Source organism: Lissotriton vulgaris, chromosome 2_1 (assembly GCF_964263255.1).
Source record: "Lissotriton vulgaris chromosome 2_1, aLisVul1.2, whole genome shotgun sequence".
NCBI classification, from domain to species: Eukaryota; Metazoa; Chordata; class Amphibia; order Caudata; family Salamandridae; genus Lissotriton; species Lissotriton vulgaris.
The window spans coordinates 1,400,421,757-1,400,441,257 of NC_141687.1; positions in this window are offsets into that span (position 1 = coordinate 1,400,421,757).

Here is a 19,501-nt window from a genome sequence, read left to right on the forward strand (position 1 = left end):
ATGGACTTGAGACCATATCTGGCGAACGTGCACATGAAATGCACGAACTGTGGAGAACTTCTTGTATACGGAGAGCAAAGCTTTACTCTAATTAAACAAATAATTGAGAGTCATAAATGCTCCAAGAAAAGTTAAATTTCTTCACTTTATTTGGATAGTATGACATACTGAAAAATGTCTGTATGCAACAACAAGGGAACCCAATCGGTTATCCGGGGACCGTGGGTAGCTATAGTCTAGAAACAACAGTGGTCCCCAAGAGTATATAAATTCAAAATCAGATAAACAATAGTCCACAATGGGAACTATATTGGCCACTGTCCAGCCGGACAGGGTAGTTTATTTTTTACAATGAGACAAATAGTGGGATGTGGAAGGGCACAATCCTGTACCGTTTCCAGGAACAAACAGGGGGAGTTTTTTAGGCAAGAAGGAGCATAATTGGCCACTTATAATTCAGTAGACATTGAAAGTAGTGCCAATAAAAGTGCTAGACACAGCAGAAATCAGACATAATAGTAGGGCTGTGAAAACACTTAAAACAAGTCGACGTTTCGATCCCATATGCTCAATGTTGCGGGACCATCATCAGGACTAACAATACATACATTTGCTTGCCTGGTATAAAAAGTTAACCACACAACCGCCTAATAGGAACAAGGAATAAGGAGAAAGGTTGGGAAACAAAAGAAAGAAGGAATAAATAAGAAATAAATATGCATGAACCCACTTAATTGTACTCTGAAAGAACTGACAGTGCACTATAATCGGAACCGACTTATCGTGTTCGTTAAATCATGCAGGTGGTATCATTAGCCTTGGAACACGTGATTGCTGCAGTCCGTGTCTCTAGCCTTGAGTCATACAAGTGGTGAGGTGCGTGACATGTGTGTGCGGGAGATCATACTTCACTTTGATTAACAATTTCATTTAGAATTATATACATATTACTAAGCCAATTACGCTCAGCGTCCGCATTTATTCAGCATTTGGGTGCACTCTTGTACGTTTTTTTATCAGCTTTTGTATCATGCATATTCGTGCTCACACATTCAGCACCTCTTAGAGTGACCACTTACCCATATGGGTCGGGGGGTTTTCAGGGATTTTAATAAATGGGTCCTCGTTTTGATATTCGCCTGAATGGAGGGGGATGACAAGTGATAAGCCATTTATGAGCGCTGCGGGTTCATTTACATAAGATTCAAAGATCACGTGCAGCAGCAAGGGCTATTACCTCTATGGTACCGGTCGTACCGTTATGTCCACCTCATTTCCGTTAGGGCAAAATTATCCCATAGATTTTTGGTTCAAGACATTTATTGAGCATTGTCAGGAATACGCAGCGTCTCGCCAACAACCCGGAGGCCGGCCGCTATCAGTGCTTACAGAAATACAAATCAGTGTCGACATGCATGTGCGTTGAAAACAATTTTGCCAACAGTTCCATCTAAGTGACAAGTGCCGCATCTTACAGCTAAATAAATGAGTCTCGAGTTTTTTGAATTTTTATATAACCATTGACATGTGCAGTGTCCATACAAACTCAGGAATGATGGGGGGGATGGGGGGGGGGAGGGGGGCACACGGGCATCTAGGTGGGCATATCTACTCTCGGTAGGCACGGTGATATCAGAGTGGCAGAGTCACGAGACCACAGAAGAGGGAAGGCTGAGCCACAGTATCGGAAGTAGTGGGCAGACAGGCATCCCGGGACGTCACTGAGGATGAGGTTCTTCACATAGGGTCTTAAACGGGGGGGGCAGGGAGGGGGGCAGAGAGGGGGAGGGGGGGAGAATGAGGGGGGGGGAAAAAGGGGGGGGTAACGGGGAGAGGCAGCAAACATATCATGCCATATCCAGCAGTCCAGATGCTATATTGCGAGCCCAAGACATATCAGCAAAGGTACTCCACCGCCCACCTTCAATCGCTGTCATCCTCGGGCGGATCAGTTACCAAATAACATTGTAACGGGGCCCATATGTCAGTAGGCCTAGAAGTAGGCGGCATAAGTTCAGAATAGGTATTCAATTGTTCCTGGCAGTATACCATATCACTCAACCAATCCTTGAATTTGGGCGCCCTTCCCCGCCCCCATCTACAGGCCACCCTGCGTTTAGCCAGAAGCATAGCTAGTGCCACATATTTGCGGTGAGCCGCTTGAAGAGGTGCAACATACCCCAGAAGGGCCACCAATGGGGATGGATCCACCGTCATGTGTATCATTTTGGAGAGGGCCTGAAACACCTGAGTCCAGTATTCATTCACTGCAGGACATCCCCATGCAAGGTGAAGGAAATCAGCTCCTGGGGCCCCACACCTGTCACAGGCATCTGTAGGCCTAAGCTTGAATCTGTGCAGACGCGCTGGAGTGTGGTATAGCCTGTGCAGAAATTTATAGTGGATTATTCTATAACGGCTGTTAGATGAAATGCGCTCAGTTTGCTGCAGGCAAAATTCCCATTGCGTGTCCGTGAAAGTCAAGGTGAGATCTTGTTCCCATTTCTGCCTAGCGGGCAGATCTGTGTATGTCGTGTTGGCCCGTATAGATTTATAGAGTGTAGATACTAGCTTAATAGGATGATCGTGAAGCAGCATGTTTTGCAAGGGGGGTAGCACCGGGGGCTCGCAGGGGAAATCAGGCGTGATAGCTTGTAGGCCGTGTCTGAGTCTGACATAATAAAACAAGTCCAGAGGTGTGGGGTGGATGCCTTCATAGAAATGTTCCCTAGTTCGGAAGACGCCATCCAGGTACATGTCTCCCCACGTAGTGACACCAATCTTTTTCAATAGTCTTTGAAAGCCAGCCTCCTGTAGGAGCGGCAGCTGTGGGTGGTAGGCCAGCGGCAGTTTCGGTGCGTATAAGAAGTGCAAGTCCAGCTTGGACACAATAGAGTGCCATGCCGTCACAGTGCTCGACACAGTGGAAGGGGTCTTGTCCCTACCCTCCACCTGGGAGTAGAGCGCGCCTTCAATGGGGATCGGGTGTGCTAGCCAGTGCTCAGCCGCCAGTTGAGGCATGTATCTTTGCTGGCGCACCCAAAAGTACGCATAATGAGCCTGTGCAGCCCGGTAATAGAGTTCAAAGTCAGGGATGCCAAATCCCCCTTGTGCGAATGGCCGGACAAGGATCTCCCATTTGAGTCTGGGCGTTTTACCACGCCACACTAGTCGGAGCAATTCTGAACGTAGCAGACGAAAAAAATAGGATCCGGGGTGGTACGGAATATTCAAGAATAGATACAAAAGTTGAGGGAGTATGATCATTTTGATTAATGAGGCACGACCCGCCATGGAAAGAGGGAGCGTGATCCATCTAGATATATTGTCGCTCAACTTGTCCATCACAGTGCCATAGTTTGCACGCATCAGGTCTTCTCTACTCCTTTCCACATGTATACCCAGGTACTTAAAATCCCCCGTGCTCCAGGCAAGTGGGAATTCCAGTGGGAATGGAACTGTCGAGGCAGTAAGGGGGAAGATACATGATTTCTTCCAGTTGATTTGAACCCCCGAGAGGGCACCAAACCGAATGAATTCACGGAGTATAGGATGCAAGTTATCGCTTGGGTGGCGAACATAGAGGGTGATATCGTCAGCATACATAGAGACAAGCAATTGTCTCTGAAAGCAGCGCATTGCCCTGTCCTGATGATGCTGTCGCAATTTAGCCGCCAGAGGTTCAGTGGCTATAGCAAACAGAAGAGGGGACAGTGGGCACCCCTGTCTTGTCCCCCTGGTGATCGGGAATTCCGACGACAATTTCCCATTGATGAGTACTCTGGCAGTTGGATGTGTATACAATAATTTGATCCAGGAAATAAAGAGAGGCGGGAAACCCATTCGCTCCAGAACTTTAAACACATAGTCCCATTCGAGCGAGTCAAACGCCTTGGTGGCGTCTAAAAAAATGGTTGCCATAGGGAGATCCTCATGGACGGAGTCGTATACCGAAAAAAAGGTACGGAGATTATGCGACGTCGCCCTTCCAGGGACAAATCCGGACTGGTCCGGAAGAATAAGAGCAGGCAGGAGGAGGCCTATGCGGGTCGCAATCAGTTTCGCAAGAATTTTAACGTCGCAGTTTAACAGGGATAGAGGTCTGTAAGAGTCGCAGCTGGAGGCGGGTTTCCCAGGCTTAAGCAGCGACGTGATGAGGGCAACTCTCATGGAGGCAGGGAGATGGCCCACCTCCAAGGCGTCCTCAAAGACCTCCCGCAACACCGGAGCCATGAAGTCGATGAAAGCCTTGTAGAATTCTATAGGTACGCCATCTAAACCAGTGGCTTTGCCCGACTTCATGCCCATGATGGCCTCCTTGACCTCATCCAGCTTAAAAGGGGCGTTCAAGAAGGCTCTCTGCACATCACTCAACCACCCCAAGGAGATATCTGCCAGATATTCATCCAACGTGAGTTCATTGTGTCTGCTAGTGGAGTATAGTGTACTGTAATGTCGCACAAATTCGTTAAGGACTTGGGTGGTGTCTCTAAGTACCAGCCCCTCCACCGTCTCAAGTTCTAATATTATCGTCGGCGATCGCATCAGTTTGACCGTTGCTGCTAGAGCCTTCCCAGGCCTCTCCCCCTATCCATACCTCCTGGCCACCCAGTATTTGTTCCGAAACTTCACCTCACGAGCAGCCTCCTCTGAGAATTCCGACAATTTATCGTGGATGGTAGCGAGGGTCGCCGTGTCAGGGTGCGTCCTAAGACGGCTTTCAGCACTGCGTAATTCAGCTTCTATGCTGCGTAATCGAGTGAGTATGCTCTTGAGCACTCCCGAGCCTTTCGATATACATAAGCCTCGGAGCGTGGCCTTAAAGGCGTCCCATATGGTCTCAACGTCTTGGACTGAGTCTTTGTTGCGTTTGAAGAAGTCTAGGCATTCTTCACGGAGTTCCTCCTGGAATATTGCGTCCAATAACATAGCGGGCTGCATGCGCCACGCCGTCACGGGGGGGCCTAGATCAGAACCAGCCAGCGTGATCAAAACGGGAGAGTGATCGGAGTAAGTCCTGGGGAGATGAGATGCATGTATTAGTGCTGTGTACAGTTGTGAGGTTAGGAGGAAATAGTCAAGTCTCGCCCATGACTGAGCTTGAGCAGTAAAATGTGTACCCTCCTCTCTAGTCCCGCAGTGTGCCCGCCAGGCGTCAATGAGATTGTTACCAGCAATAGTCGCTCTAAGGACTTCGCGCCCGATAGTATAATGATGTGGGGCAGGGTGTGATCTATCCAGGGGGGGGTGCAGGGTTATGTTGAACTCTCCACCCCATATGAGGTGTTGTGGTCCTGTCTCAACTATTGCCGCCACAGTGAGCTAAAGAAGTGCGGGTCATCCGTGTTGGGCCCATAATAACAGACAAGTGTCACTGACATGTGTCCCAGCCTACCCCATAGTACACAGTACCTCCCCTGGGGATCTACCTTGGAGCCAGCCAGCCGAAAAGGTGTGGATCTCTTAATTAGTATGGCCGTACCTCGGGCATATGAGGAGTAGTTAGCAAAGATCGAGTGAGAAGCCCACCTGCTCCCAAAGGCTCGTGATTTGTGGGGCGCAAAGTGCGTTTCCTGTAGGAAAGCAATGTGAACATTATGGCGATCCAGGTAGCTCAATATCTGTCTCCTCTTCCTATGATCTCCCAGCCCTCTTACATTCCAAGTAATCACATTCAGGCGTGTGTCATCCATGTAAACGTGTAGTACCATAACTGCGGGATCAGAGCTTGGAAGGCTGCCAAGCCCACCCTCCCAACAAACAGAACATTATACATTCGGACCAGTGCTATGCCCTCAAGCGGAAGCAGAAACTGAAGCAGAAATGAATCACCCCCATCTCTTCCGTCACGACCCTGCCATAAGTAGTGCGCAACACACCCACCCCGCCCCCTCGCCCCCCGGCCACAATCACGGAGCCCTCCAAAGGGCAAATGTGTGAGTTCAGACCACCACACGCACATGTCAAAACTTGAAACCCAACAGTAACCCCAGCAGTCCCCTCCCCCCATACCTCCCCGGATAACTCCAGGCATCAGGCCTAGTTGGAAAAGGGACAAACGGTCCACAGCATGTAACCAAAAATAGCGAGGCAGATCAACAGTTCCAACGGAAGATCTACATCGCCCAGTGTAAGTCCGTTCTACTAGATAGTCTTTCCACCACCCCCCAACCACTGAAGCCACCCCAACTCGCCAGTGTCCCTGTCCCGCCCCCCACCCGTTACCCAAAACAGTGCTAGATAGCAACCAACAAACAAGCAACAAAGTCTATGTCATTGGGGAACACCCATTAGGGGTCATCAGAGGTGCACGGTCTACCACCCCCAGCCATCCCACTCCGTGCATGTCCATTCCTGGGTTCACCCGTGGAGCAGAGAGGGACGAGGGGGGGGTGGTGCCTGGCATACATTACCATCCACGATGCAGCACCCGTCCATGGTACCCAGGGGCAGCGGCAGCCATCTCCTAGTCGAATGAATTCCCCCCAGCAGCGAGGGGAGTGAAGACAAATCCACCACTTGCGAAAGGATGTATCCGAAGAGAGCCAGTCGCCCCTTACTCAGGACCAGATGCATTTAAGTCTTCAGCGTCCGCAGGTCGCCTGGATCTTTTGGGCAAGGATTTAATGTAGTCCTCGACCTGTTGTGGGTTGAGAAAGAAGTGCTGCGTACCTTTGTGTGTGACTCGCAGCTTTGCCGGGTATAAGAGAGCATAGTCAATGTTCAAATCTCGAAGCTTCCTCTTTACAGCAAGAAATTTCCGTCGCTGTTCTTGGACCACCGGGGTAAAGTCAGGGTATATCGAGAAGGGCACGCCATCATATGCCAGATTCTGGTTTGCTCTGGCTGCCTTAAGCGCCGCATCGCGATCTCGGTAGTTTAGGAGGCGTGCAATTATGGGTCGCGGTGGGGCCCCCGGTTGGGGTTGAGGCCCAAGAGAGCGGTGTGCACGTTCCACAATAAAGTGAGCCGAAAGAGCGTCTGCCCCGACTGTTGCTGACAGCAGTTTCTCGACATATAATTCCATCCTCCCCGTGTTGGTCGATTCCGGAATGCCCGTGACTCGAATGTTATTCCGTCGGCTCCTAGCTTCCAATTCCTCGTTCTTGGCAGCGATTACCCTCAGGACGTTGTCCATCCTGACAAGGCGAGTGTCATGAGCTGCGGTCGTGTCATCATGTGCCGATATCCTGCGTTCCGCCTCAGATATGCGTTCTTCATGGACGTCTATCTTCTGGGCTATGCCGTCCATCCTGGACGTGAGTCTGTCCACTTTGTCGACCACCGTCGCAAAGCCCTGTCGCATTTCTTGCAGGATTGCGGTCATATCTGGGGTCAGCTGGGTCGATGTCGAGGCCTCCGTTACCGGGCTTCGGGGCGGTACCACGTCTCCAGTGTGTCTTGTCGCCTTTTTTTGCGCCGCGGTCTCAAACTGCAATTTGGGTTGGCGACTGTCCGGCTTCCCCATGGTGGCAAGATGAATATGGGTTGTCTGCGCCTATGTGCCGTCTGCACCACTGTTGGAGGGAGGCTGATAGAGGATATAGCGATCCCACTCTATGTAGTGCGGCGCAGCAATGTCTATCACGCAGCTGACGCGCCGATTACTGGGGGAAGTTAGCTGTCGTTTGCGGGGTGACCCCCGTGAGAAGGAGTACAGTGCAGGAGCAGACAGGCCTCACAACGCAGGGACGGCAGCCCAGTGATGTAGCGCCTACAGGGTAGGAGCAGGAGCGCCAGGCGCCACAAGACGTCCGCTCGCTGCGGCACCGGCAACAGGCAGGCTCCTAGGTCGTGTGTCGTGACTGCAAGGCAGGTTACTGGGCTTCTCAGGCTGCCCTCTGGTATCCCTCTGCCAGTTCGTGTCGGCCCCTTGGGAGCAAGTGCAGGAGCGCCGGCCAGAGATGCAGCGCCTTGAAGACCTACCCAATAGCGCCGTTCCGGATCCGCTGCAGGAGTGCTAGGTCAGTTCTCTATGGCGCCTATAAGTCGCGCCTCGCACCGCAGCAATGAAGAGGCGTAGCGCCGTGAGGACCCACTCAATAGCGCTAGGCTGTCGGGCCTGGCAGCACGTCGTGAAGGCGGCAGCAAGCAGTTATGAAGGCCGTATGTATTGGTGGGGGGTCAGGCCTCAGGACGTCACGGTCCATTGGGGTGTGCCAGTCAGTCCTCTATGGCGCCGATATATCGTGCCTAGCACTGCAGCAATGAGGTTTTCAGCCGGGCGAAACCAGCGGGGGGCTCCGCACTTCCTCCGCCCCCGTTGCGCCAGCTATGTGAGCTGCACGTATCTCCCTGGCCCCCTCTCCACGCTAGTCTCACCGCCAGTAGCAGCAGCGCTGCCGTCCAAGCGTTGGAGGCCCACTCGCCTCGTGGTGATCCCCGGGCTTGCGCAGGGTCAGCAGCCGACAGCAGGCACCGCCATGGCCAGTCACACGCCGGCCGGGGAGTTCCGCAGTTCCCAACTCCGGTGTCCCAGGGGGGATTGCCTCCAGATTTTCACCGAGTGTGCATTGTCCCCTGGCGTACATCCGTGTGGATTTTCGGGCGGGTGCGTGCAGGGAAAAAAGGATTACTGGAGGATATTCATGCCAGGCGGCCGGAACTTCACACAAGAGCAGCCATTCGGCAAGTGCGCCCTCTAGCGCCCCCCCCAGAGCGCCATTTCCACATTTAAAACTGAACGTTGCATCTGCTCACACACATATCTTTCACTAAGCTAACATTCACAGAAAACAGCATTGATGTAAAAAAAATTGACCTTGCTTTACAACTCCCTCAAATCACTCCCTTATTTTTTAACGCATCCTCCAGTTCAAAAAAAGCTACTTTTTTAATAACCACTAAGCAATATATAAGTGACTAGACTCCTAGAAAATGTATCAAGTCATTCTGCTCCTCTCCACTGCATAGCCGGCGACCTAATTCTGTGGAGTTGCTATACAACCAGCGGTGCTGCGCCGTTTCCTGTACCATCTTGGGAAATTCAAAATGGATGTCCCTCCTGCCTTCGCAAACGAGCCGGGCCACTTAGAACTATTTCGCCAGAGGATGCTTGACTACTACGGCATCTTACCACTCTCGACTTTGAATACTTCATATCGATTATCATTTCGATATTCGCATTTCACCTGTGTGCAGCCTGTATTTCATTGCCTGAGCTGTGATTTCACGTGGGCCCTGGATTTATGTCTCTGCAATTTGGTACCTCCTGAACCGAATTACAATCACCTCATGAATCCGTTACTTGATCATGAACAGCTCCATATTGTGCGTGATTTCCACCAATGCCACCTTTTGTTTACATCGAAGCAACCAATTGTGTGAGCGCAACGAACAAACATCCAATTAGGTGGGAGTTCACAAAACTCCGCTGTTCCTGACTCCGCAAACTATTATATTTTACCCAATGTCCTACTTAAAATATGATACGACACCCAATTTCGAAGGTTACCGATTTGTACACTGAATTTGGTAACAGCCTTTAAAAAGAAAATCCCGCTTCATCCATCTTTAAATTCAATGACCTTGGCGCTAAAAATAAATATAAGTTATTCACCTATTTTTCCGCTCCCAGCAGTAAATATGTTAAAATCAATTCAGATCCCACCCCTTTAGATATTTGCTGAAATCCCTTGTTTACATCTAAAAGAGGAAAACACACTCGTATTGTGCGTAATTTCCACCAATGCCACCCTTTGTTTACATCGAAGCAACCTATTGTGTGAGCGCAACGAACAAACATCCAATTAGACTCCGCTTCTCCTGATTTTGACAACTCCGCAAACTTCGCGCCAAGGAGAAAAAAATAACAAATACAGAACAGGTGCGAGTAATTCCCGATAATCACGCGATTACGTGAACACAAATATATACGCCTGTGGACAGGTACTTGATCATCATTTGTTGCCGCGCTCATCATCCGACGAGACGTACTGCCCGCCACCGGACATAGAGAGCCCTGCTGATCATTACTAGGTAAGACTCCGCTCGCAAACCCCGAGAAACTCAGTATCAGGATGTAGGAATAGTAAACTATACTATCCTCCAACTAATCATACTGTCCCACTTATTTTAGGCAGGGAGATCTTTTAATCTCTTGAACTCAACATCATAGAGGATCAAGAAACTTCCCACATTTTGGAAAATAGAAAAGAAAAATACCCATCGTTTTAGGTAAGACCTCAGATTATATTAGAAAAGGCAGAATTTATTTAAAGTAAATAATAAATAGCGGTTCTTAGAATGTACTCTTGATGTTCTTTTTTCCTAAAGGTTCAGGACTGTATCAAAGAAGAATATAGATCAACAAATAGCAAGTCCAACCCAACATCTTAAAAGAAATAAGTAGAGTGCAATAGGTAAGAATAACACCGCTTCCCTAGACATTGGAGAACCTTAATTGTCCTGTATATCATTAATTTTTTCCCTGCTCTTGATGAATTAAGAGAACAATAAACAAATATATGAATAATAAACATCCCTTTACTTCTCTTCTACCCGCCATAAGAAAGATCCTAAATCTAGATCTTCAAGGACCGATCCCTATCAGGCACTCATCTACACTAAAGGGTTCCGGCTGGCAGGCTTAGATCCTTAAACACCTATACAATCAGGTAAAAGACAATTGGTGCTATCGACTACAGAAAAAGGGCAACTATCCCTGTACACTAACAAGCATCTATGTGACTGTCCCTATTTTTATTCTTAGCTGTATCATAATCGACACTGAAAGGATTTCAAAAAAAGAAATTGAACATCTAATTTTAAACAACTACCCTCTGCTAACATTACCATTTAGTAAGTATCAGATCTATGCAAGATGACCATTGTTTTTTGTTATGCCAGATTGAAATATCATAACTTTATTTAAAAAGACTCTTATTTGAGACTAAGGCATTGTCACCTCATCTATTAGGTCCCTTGATCTCTTGTGGAAATTGCAGTGCATATTGCAAATCATGGCCTTATTGATAATTGGAACTGCATTATAAGACCATTAGACAAATGCCCATTATTGGCACTTATTTCAACATCATTCTCAATAATATTCTTTTCTCCCTTCCCATTTAAATAAATAAATCCAGTTTTCATAAGGAAATGACAAGACAAATGCAATTCATAATGTTGTTTTTTAATCTACAGCTGCTACAAAAATTGTCTCTTCTTTTTTAACAAAATACATAACAGTTAGTTACATGTTTTACATGTTTTATATAAGAAAGAAACGATATAATTGTATGTTCTGTATATATCTTCACCTATAGATATTGTGTGGCTGCTCCAGGAAGAAGGCGCTGGCCGCCGAAACGCGCGTAGAGATTGAATCTTCATGCCACCTAGCTAATATAAATTTCAATGTCTGTTAAGTGTTAAATTGTGATTGTCAACTGTACCCTATGGGATTTTTTTATGTTATTTTAATGTCATATAATGAACCTTTTTTACCTGTGTTAACTAACTAATAAAAACGTGTTTTTTAAGCAGCTGTAGTCCTTTGCTATATATCTTTTGATCTTAAGGTAATTCACTGTGTTTAATTGCCTAGGTTGTTATTTCTCAAATATGTTTTTTTCCCTGACCTAGGAATTACGTAATTCATTTATTCAGGGGGTCCTTGTTACATATGCAATTGCCTTTCAAACAGTACATTTCTAAATAAACATTTCAAATATTCACGGTTTCTCTTTTAATCCATAATCTCAACTGAAATGATTTCATATTGAAAAACTATTCATGGGTTCCACATAACCTTAACTGTAGTCACTGAGGACCTTATTTATGAAGACCTTCCGCCGCCAGTGCCTCATTTTTTAAAATGGGAAAAAGTAACGCACCGGTGGCGCAAGGCCTTCATAAATAAAGTCCTGAATGTTTTCTTTTCTCGACCTCACTTGCTGATACTAGAACCTGCAAGCCAATTACGGCCCGTGAACTCTTCCTTAGTAGGTCGTGCACCGTAAAGACAGTTATACCACTGTTAACATTTTCTTTTTACTGTTACTAAGCACCGACACAGTTCCGCTTCACTCAGAGTTAATCACTGCTCCCACGCTTCTACAGGCCAGACGCTATGTCGTATTTCTCTCCTTATCACCCTTTCATCTCCACAATAACAAACAGTTGTCCGCTAGCCACCAGAGAACAGACTCAGATGCAGAGGCACCAAAGAGTGAACCCATCACCAACTGCCATCTCCGGCTGTTTCCATGGTTACACCTCATTCTGCACCTTGCTGAAGGCACAGGTCAAAAGTTCATCTCTCAACGTTCTACAGCTAACTAAGAAGACTATTTTCCCTCCAGAAACACCTGCCAATCCACAACTCTGTTACATGTCTTGTTTTTCACACCCAATAGTACTTTTCGTTTAACATAAACATTGACCTGTTCACTCTCCACTTGTTACAATCAACCAATCATTTTTATTTTTTTAACCACACCCAGCCTCTTCCTTTTTCTTTATTTAAAATTTCAACTTCTAACTACCATTCCACTTCCAGAACCGATCGGAGACGACTACAAATCCCTTGAAAATGAAGGCCTGGCTAATAGGACACAGTTATATTCACTGGAGTGAAAAATATGCAGTAAGCAAACAAATTTGCAACCTCAGCTTACCAAATGTACACATAACATGGATTTCCAAAAGAGGATTGAAATGTCACCAATTAATTCCATTGGTGAAAACTTTTATGCATCTCCCAGAACCAGACCTTATAATTGTGCACTGTGGTGGGAACGATCTAGGCACAATCACTGGGGTAGGTCTGGAAATGCTTCTAAAAGACACCTTTCGACAATTGATGACACTTTTTCCTCGATCTGCCTTGGTATATTCCAATATATGCCAAAGACAGAAATGGAATTGGTCCAATCACCATTGTGCACAATTTGAGAAAGCAAGGAGACATGTAAATAAATCTGTTTCTGCGTTCCTCAGAGATTATAGCATGGGTTCTATTTACCACAACAACTTGCGCTACCACATGCAAGACGTCTATAGGAGAGACGGTGTTCATTTCACGAATGAGGGAAACAGAATCTTCCTCTGCAACATCAGGCTCTGCATCGGTACTTACTTATAAATGCAGAAAACACTCAATTAACACAAGGGCTCTTTTCAGAGCCACCTTATATCTAAGCACTCAAACTTCTGATTTACCTCCATTTTCACACTCTTGTAAATAGGTGTGCGCGACCGGGTGCGCGCACCCCGTATTTTTTTTCGGAGAAAAATTATATCTTTTCGCGTTTAAGGGCCTTACTGCACACCCTGAGAAAACCTACGCAGGAAGACAATCTCTACCTTCTCCCCTTTCCATGTTTCAACGCTTTGAAATGAACAATATATTTACTCGCAGTGACAAAATGGCAGACAAAACTTCCTGATTTCCTTCGAATCGAACGTTAACAGACGTCACGCAGCCAAAAAAAATTCCGCTCACGCGCAGCCGCTTGGGTGCGCGCACGTGTGCGCGCCTATAGATATATAATTGACTTTAACTTTAATTTTCTCAACAACTACTGAACGGATTTACACCATTCCAAAAAAAGCGTCATCTGCGAACAAGACTCTACAGTTTTGGCAAATTTCTTATAAATTCATTCACCCGTTCGAACTGTAGCCGAGTCTAAAGGTCCTATGGAAAATAACATTGAGAAAACATGTTTTGGGACCCCCCTTATATCTCAGCCCCCACTTGACCAATCCCCCCCAAACTTTCAGGGAAGGAGTGCAGCGAACCTAGACATCTTCTTTGAGAAATTCGCAAAGACTCATCCACCAGGGCCAAAGTTATTTCAAATAGAATGTTGAGGATTTCCTATGGAAAACAATCCTAACTATAACTACCTACTGGCGACCGCCAGTAGGTAATATATATATATATATTCACAGAAAAAACCATAGGTTATACTCCATATATAGTTAGGAATTTGCATTTACAAAACCTTGAATATTCAATGAAAAAACCATTGGTTTTAGGCCATATATAGTTAGGGATTTGCATTTAGAAAACCTTATTTTACTCGCATAAAACCATTGAAATTCCATATATAGTTATAAGCGCTAACTATATATCGCGCACCCGCAATCCACTGCTGATGATGTCACATATTACATCATTCATGACATGGTTAGTGACATCACTGATGACATCACTGATGACATCTCAAATGACATCACTGATGACATCACTGATTACAACATCCAGTGACTGTATGTTTCTGTAAAGTTAAAATATGTTTTACATATTGATGAATGTGTGGATATATAAGTGTCTGGATGAAGGATTTACTAGGTGCATGACTGACTGATTGAGTGAGTGATTAAATGTGTCTCACTGAGTGCATGGGTTAGTGACTAAACTGTTTTAATTTGTGCATCATTATATCTGTTGTTCTACAAACTGCTGCATATGTTGATCAGTAGCTATATGAGTAACTGTATGGGTTGATTGGTTGTCCAAGTATTTGTATGGGAAACTGAGTGTGTGTGTATGGGTGGCTGGAAGGTGTGTGACTCTGTACATAGATGTGTGAGTAGTTGATTCACTATATGTATAGATTCAAAACTGCATGTGGAAACAGCTGTATGGGCGGTTGACTGTGCATGAGTGTATTAGTGAGTGAATGGATATCTCAGTGCTACATGTCAAATTAAGTACATATGTAAAACACAGTACATGTGAGAGTTGACATCTATAAATAACTGTGCAGAACAGCTAATGAATGTGTGAGTGGCTGTATGGATCATTGTGAACATGTATCAGAGATTGTATAAGAGAGTAAAGTAAATATGTGTTAGTATATGTTTGAATAAGTAAGGTGTGTATAACTGTATAGTTGAGAAAATGGAGGTGTGATTGATTTTTGGCATAACTGACTAGGTGTGTGAGTAACTCCATGGATGAGTGACTGTCTGTTTACACTGATTGTATCTAAGGTTATATTAGAGTCTGAAGAGGTTCATGGTATTATCACATGAATGATATCATCAGTGATGTGATCAGTCATGTCAAATGAGATGTTATCAGTGATGTCATCAGTGATGTCATTTGAGATGTCATCAGTGATGTCATCAGTGATGTCACTAACCATGTCATGAATGATGTAATATGTCACATCATCAGCAGTGGATTGCGGGTGCGCGATATATAGTTAGCGCTTATAACTATATATGGAATTTCAATGGTTTTATGCGAGTAAAATAAGGTTTTCTAAATGCAAATCCCTAACTATATATGGCCTAAAACCAATGGTTTTTTCATTGAATATTCAAGGTTTTGTAAATGCAAATTCCTAACTATATATGGAGTATAACCTATGGTTTTTTCTGTGAATTTCAATGGTTTTTTAATAGCAAACATCAAAAGCTGTCAAATGTCAAGTACGTGATAGGTAAAAACGTTTTCGTGTTTATGCACGCTGATGTGCTTTGAACGCTGCCCCCCCCCACTCCCCTCTTTTCTCTTAGTAGTACTCTCTCTTTGCAGATAGTGAACGGTAGTTAACGCAGACCTTTACCCCTGTTGTAATCCGTCGTACCTGCTTGTCTCTCCATTTGATTGATTATTATCCAAGCATTTACTGTTTTACAATTGGTTCTCTTTGGATCATTCTCTATTTACAAACAAGCACAAAGTCGCAATACTCTGTTTAGTCTTTGCAGATAGTGAAAAATCGTGTAAAAAAATAAAAGTAATCGAGCAAAATCAGTAGACCACTAATTCGATCTCTTTTTAACCTCGGTAAAATACAAACATTAGGAATAACCCTTCATGAGAAATACGAAAATAGTGAAATGAATTGAGCTCCACACCATGAGGGCTGCAAAACAGCTCGACTCCGCCACCCACACCGCCAAAAATAACGGCAAACCCTATGCAAATATTATAAATATACACAACACACCACCAAAGAAACAGAATAAAACATTTTATTAAATAACTATTTACATAACTATTTTATACTTTTTATTGCCCGATCCGGCTAGCTCAATCGATCGAGCATGAAAGTCATGCACTGATAACAAGCGTTGAGAGTTTGTAGAATGATGTCTTCAGATTTTCCACATACAGTGTAGTGACGCGAACTGGCAGGGGGCGTTTGGATTCTACCCCTTCTCCAAATAAGATTTTCATACGTGAATGTTCGTTCATGCTTTTTGTCCCTGAGTTGCTTCCATGTCACTGCCTTACATAAATGGCATAAGTCCTGGTTATTGAGTGCCATACTTCAGAGTTCTAAGCAGTTCTTGTAACACTGTTTAAACCTTATTTGCACCTGCTGCAGCTTCACTATTCAAAGTAGTGGGGTCCATTTGTGGACCTGACTGCATTGGAAAACAATGTGATACGGTGCCTCCCTAAACCGCTTGACGGAGGCTCCCGAGGGGCGGTGAGATGGCGCGGACTGAGAGGGGGCGCTTGGCTCCTGCCCCCTCCCCAAGTCGTGTTGCCCTGGTGAGGCCTGAGATCGCCCCCGGCATAGGTGGCCGGCTCCCGGGGTCCGGCGGAATTTTTTCCCTTTTGAAGAATCTTTCATTCTGGACCTTGTCCCACAATCCGTTTCACCTGAAGACACGCTGTCGCAGGGCGCCCCTTTACCGTTTTAGTTGCCATTCCGCCCGCTTTTGGTACTCTGTGCCTCTTCCGCCATTCAGCTGTTTACCGCTCGCTCTTGCGACTACAACGTCTCGCTCACCATGTAGTTGAGTTGCTCCCGCTCTTAAGATTTGACCGAACTTTTTGGACTGCTGAAAGCGGTGGAATTCCGACCGCTGGTTGGTGGAGACATTTTGACTATATTCTGCACCTGCATTGTCGCGTAATGCGTCATATGACGCGACGCGTTAGCGCACCCGGATGTGCTCCGGTGCGCAAGGCGCAGCTTCCCGGAAACGATCCAGAGCGCGCCGCGCAGCGCGTAACGTAAGCATAACAGGTCATGTGACTTGTTAATAAAACTTTTCATTGGTTCATTTTACTTTTCTTTTCCTAATTATGTAAGACTAGGTCATGTGACCTAAAAATAACACTTTTCATTGGATTAAAACATTTTTTTTCCCCAAACGATAAAAGCCCCACCTTGTTTCTGGATGTTTCAGACTGAAGCTGGCGTCACCATGAGAGCACCACCATCTCGTAGCTCCGTCGTGGCCATTCCGCAAGCAATCATGGCAGCCGCTCCCCACCGGAAGCCTACGGGAGTCGAGGGCCCCCAAGACTTTTGTACAATCTTCAAGGCTGAGGGGACGCTTTCGAGAATGGAACCCAAGCCCTGGCAGACAAGCGTCCGAGTTCCAAGGTGTCCCAGGGCCATTTTACTGGACCAGGCCCAAATCCGAAGAGCCGGCCGCCATTTTAAGAGTCCTGTGGAAGCCGCCTACCGCTGCACCGCAAGAGTGGGAGCAACTCAACTACATGGTGAGCGAGACGCTGTAGCCGTAAGAGCGGGCGGTAAACAGCTGAATGGCGGATGAGGCACAGTGTAGCAAAAGCGGGCGGAATGGCGACTGAAACGATAAAGGGGCGCCCCACTACAGCAGACAAGCCTCCGCCATGTGCTTCAAAACTGCATATGTATCTCGTGATATCAAGGTTGGGCAACCAGTACACAACAAGCAGTTACGAGTCCCATTTACACCGGCGCCATTTTGGGCGCGGCCGGGCAGGTCCAGGATCTACTGAAACATAAAAAATGAGGCTGACGTCTCTGAAGCAGTTCACGAACAGCAGGACATAGCAAATAAACATGAACTCTCTAAAGCTGTTAACTCACTGCAGAACAAAACAAGTGAACCTGAAACCTCTGGAATAATTGTCGCTCAAAAGAACAACACACAAAACTCTGTAGAGCCTGAAGAAAAAAAACCAGAAGGGCACTGTAGTTTCAGACACACTTAACACTAATGACGAAACAAAGATATCGTCTGTTTATAAAGCAGTTATCATCTTGACAGAATTGACAAAGAAGTGTACAGACACCAATGCATCAGCATTCTCGGGGATAACATCTTAAGGAACAAAGAAAGACCTGTTCACTCTTGACACCCCAGGTGCTGTGTATATTGCACTATAGTGCTGCATCGACAAAACGGGCAACCCTATTGATGTGGATTTTTCATTATTGATTATTGTAAAGAAATGGCGACTCCCCCCTTTAGCAGATTAGCTAAATGTTTGCGTAATTTAGACATAAAAGTTATATTATTGTTGTTGTTGTTGTTATCGTTATAGTTCTGGTTAATTTAAAAAAATGGTTAAATATATTTACAGTTTTTGTTGCGTTCGTTATATTTAAATATTAATAAAGTTTTAAAATGTAACTGTCTTGGAGTACTATATTTTTTTAAAAAATCGGGTGAATGGGGCCTTGAATCGGGTTATTGTCATGTGTGGGCTTTGCAAGTGTACTGCTACAAGATCGGACATTTCAAACTCAAATGCACGTTCATTTTCTTACCTTTCCGAAACATGGAGCGCAATAGCAGGCAGAGAAAGGGTGATGCACGTGTTGAACACTGCCTGGCCTGCAAATTGTGCCAGTGCCCCCCCCGCCCCGAGTACTTCACAAATCTTTAAAAGACCATGCGCTTGTTCAATGGGAAGTGGATAACATGGCTAAGAGCATTTGCTGACTAATGCATGAATATCGCTGACTTCTCAGCGATATTCATGCATTGCGGCCGTTTTTTATCGCATTTGCGATAAACCTTGCTAATAGCAAGGTTTATGTGCGATAAAATTCGCCGAAGTGCGGCGATAATTATTGTCTCTAAACAAGTTGAGACAAAAATTACCGCTAGTTGTTGGAAAAATGCCCCCGGGTTTTTCCTTGCAGGAATCGAGAAGCGAAAGACTAGCACTGAAATCAGTAGTCTCACACCTGAATCGGGAGGGTTGGCATGTCTGGATACTCTACAGCTGGAGCCATACACTACATCCGCAGGGCTAGGTGATAGCCTAGGTCCGGCCTGGACAATCGGACACAGAGGAAGAGAAGTGTCAGAGGGTGCGGTAGTGAATAGGGTGAAAGGGAGGTGTCGAACGGGCACAGGGTGTGATTCTCAGAGAAGAGCAGCGCAGATGGGGGAAGTATATGGCCCATGCATGAGAGAGAGAGAGCGGGGGTGACCATTGCGTGGGGGAGATGCGTGCGAGGGTGGGGAGCCATGCTGAGAATCGACGGCGTGCAGAGAGTGGGTCTGGTCAAGGCATCTAAAATAGCTGCCGTGCACGACAAAATTGTGGCATTGGACAAAAACGCAAGATGGCGCAGACAATGTTTATCAATAAGGATTCATTTATAACAAAATATTTACTCGCAGTGACAAAATGGTGTTCAACACTTCCTGATTTCCATCGAATCGAACGTTAACAAACGTCACGCAGCAAAAAAAAAAAAAAAAAAAACCACGCACAGAGCGGTTTTTAGCCATGTTATCCAATGGAAGGTGGATAACATGGCTAAGAGCATTTGCTGGATAATGCATGAAT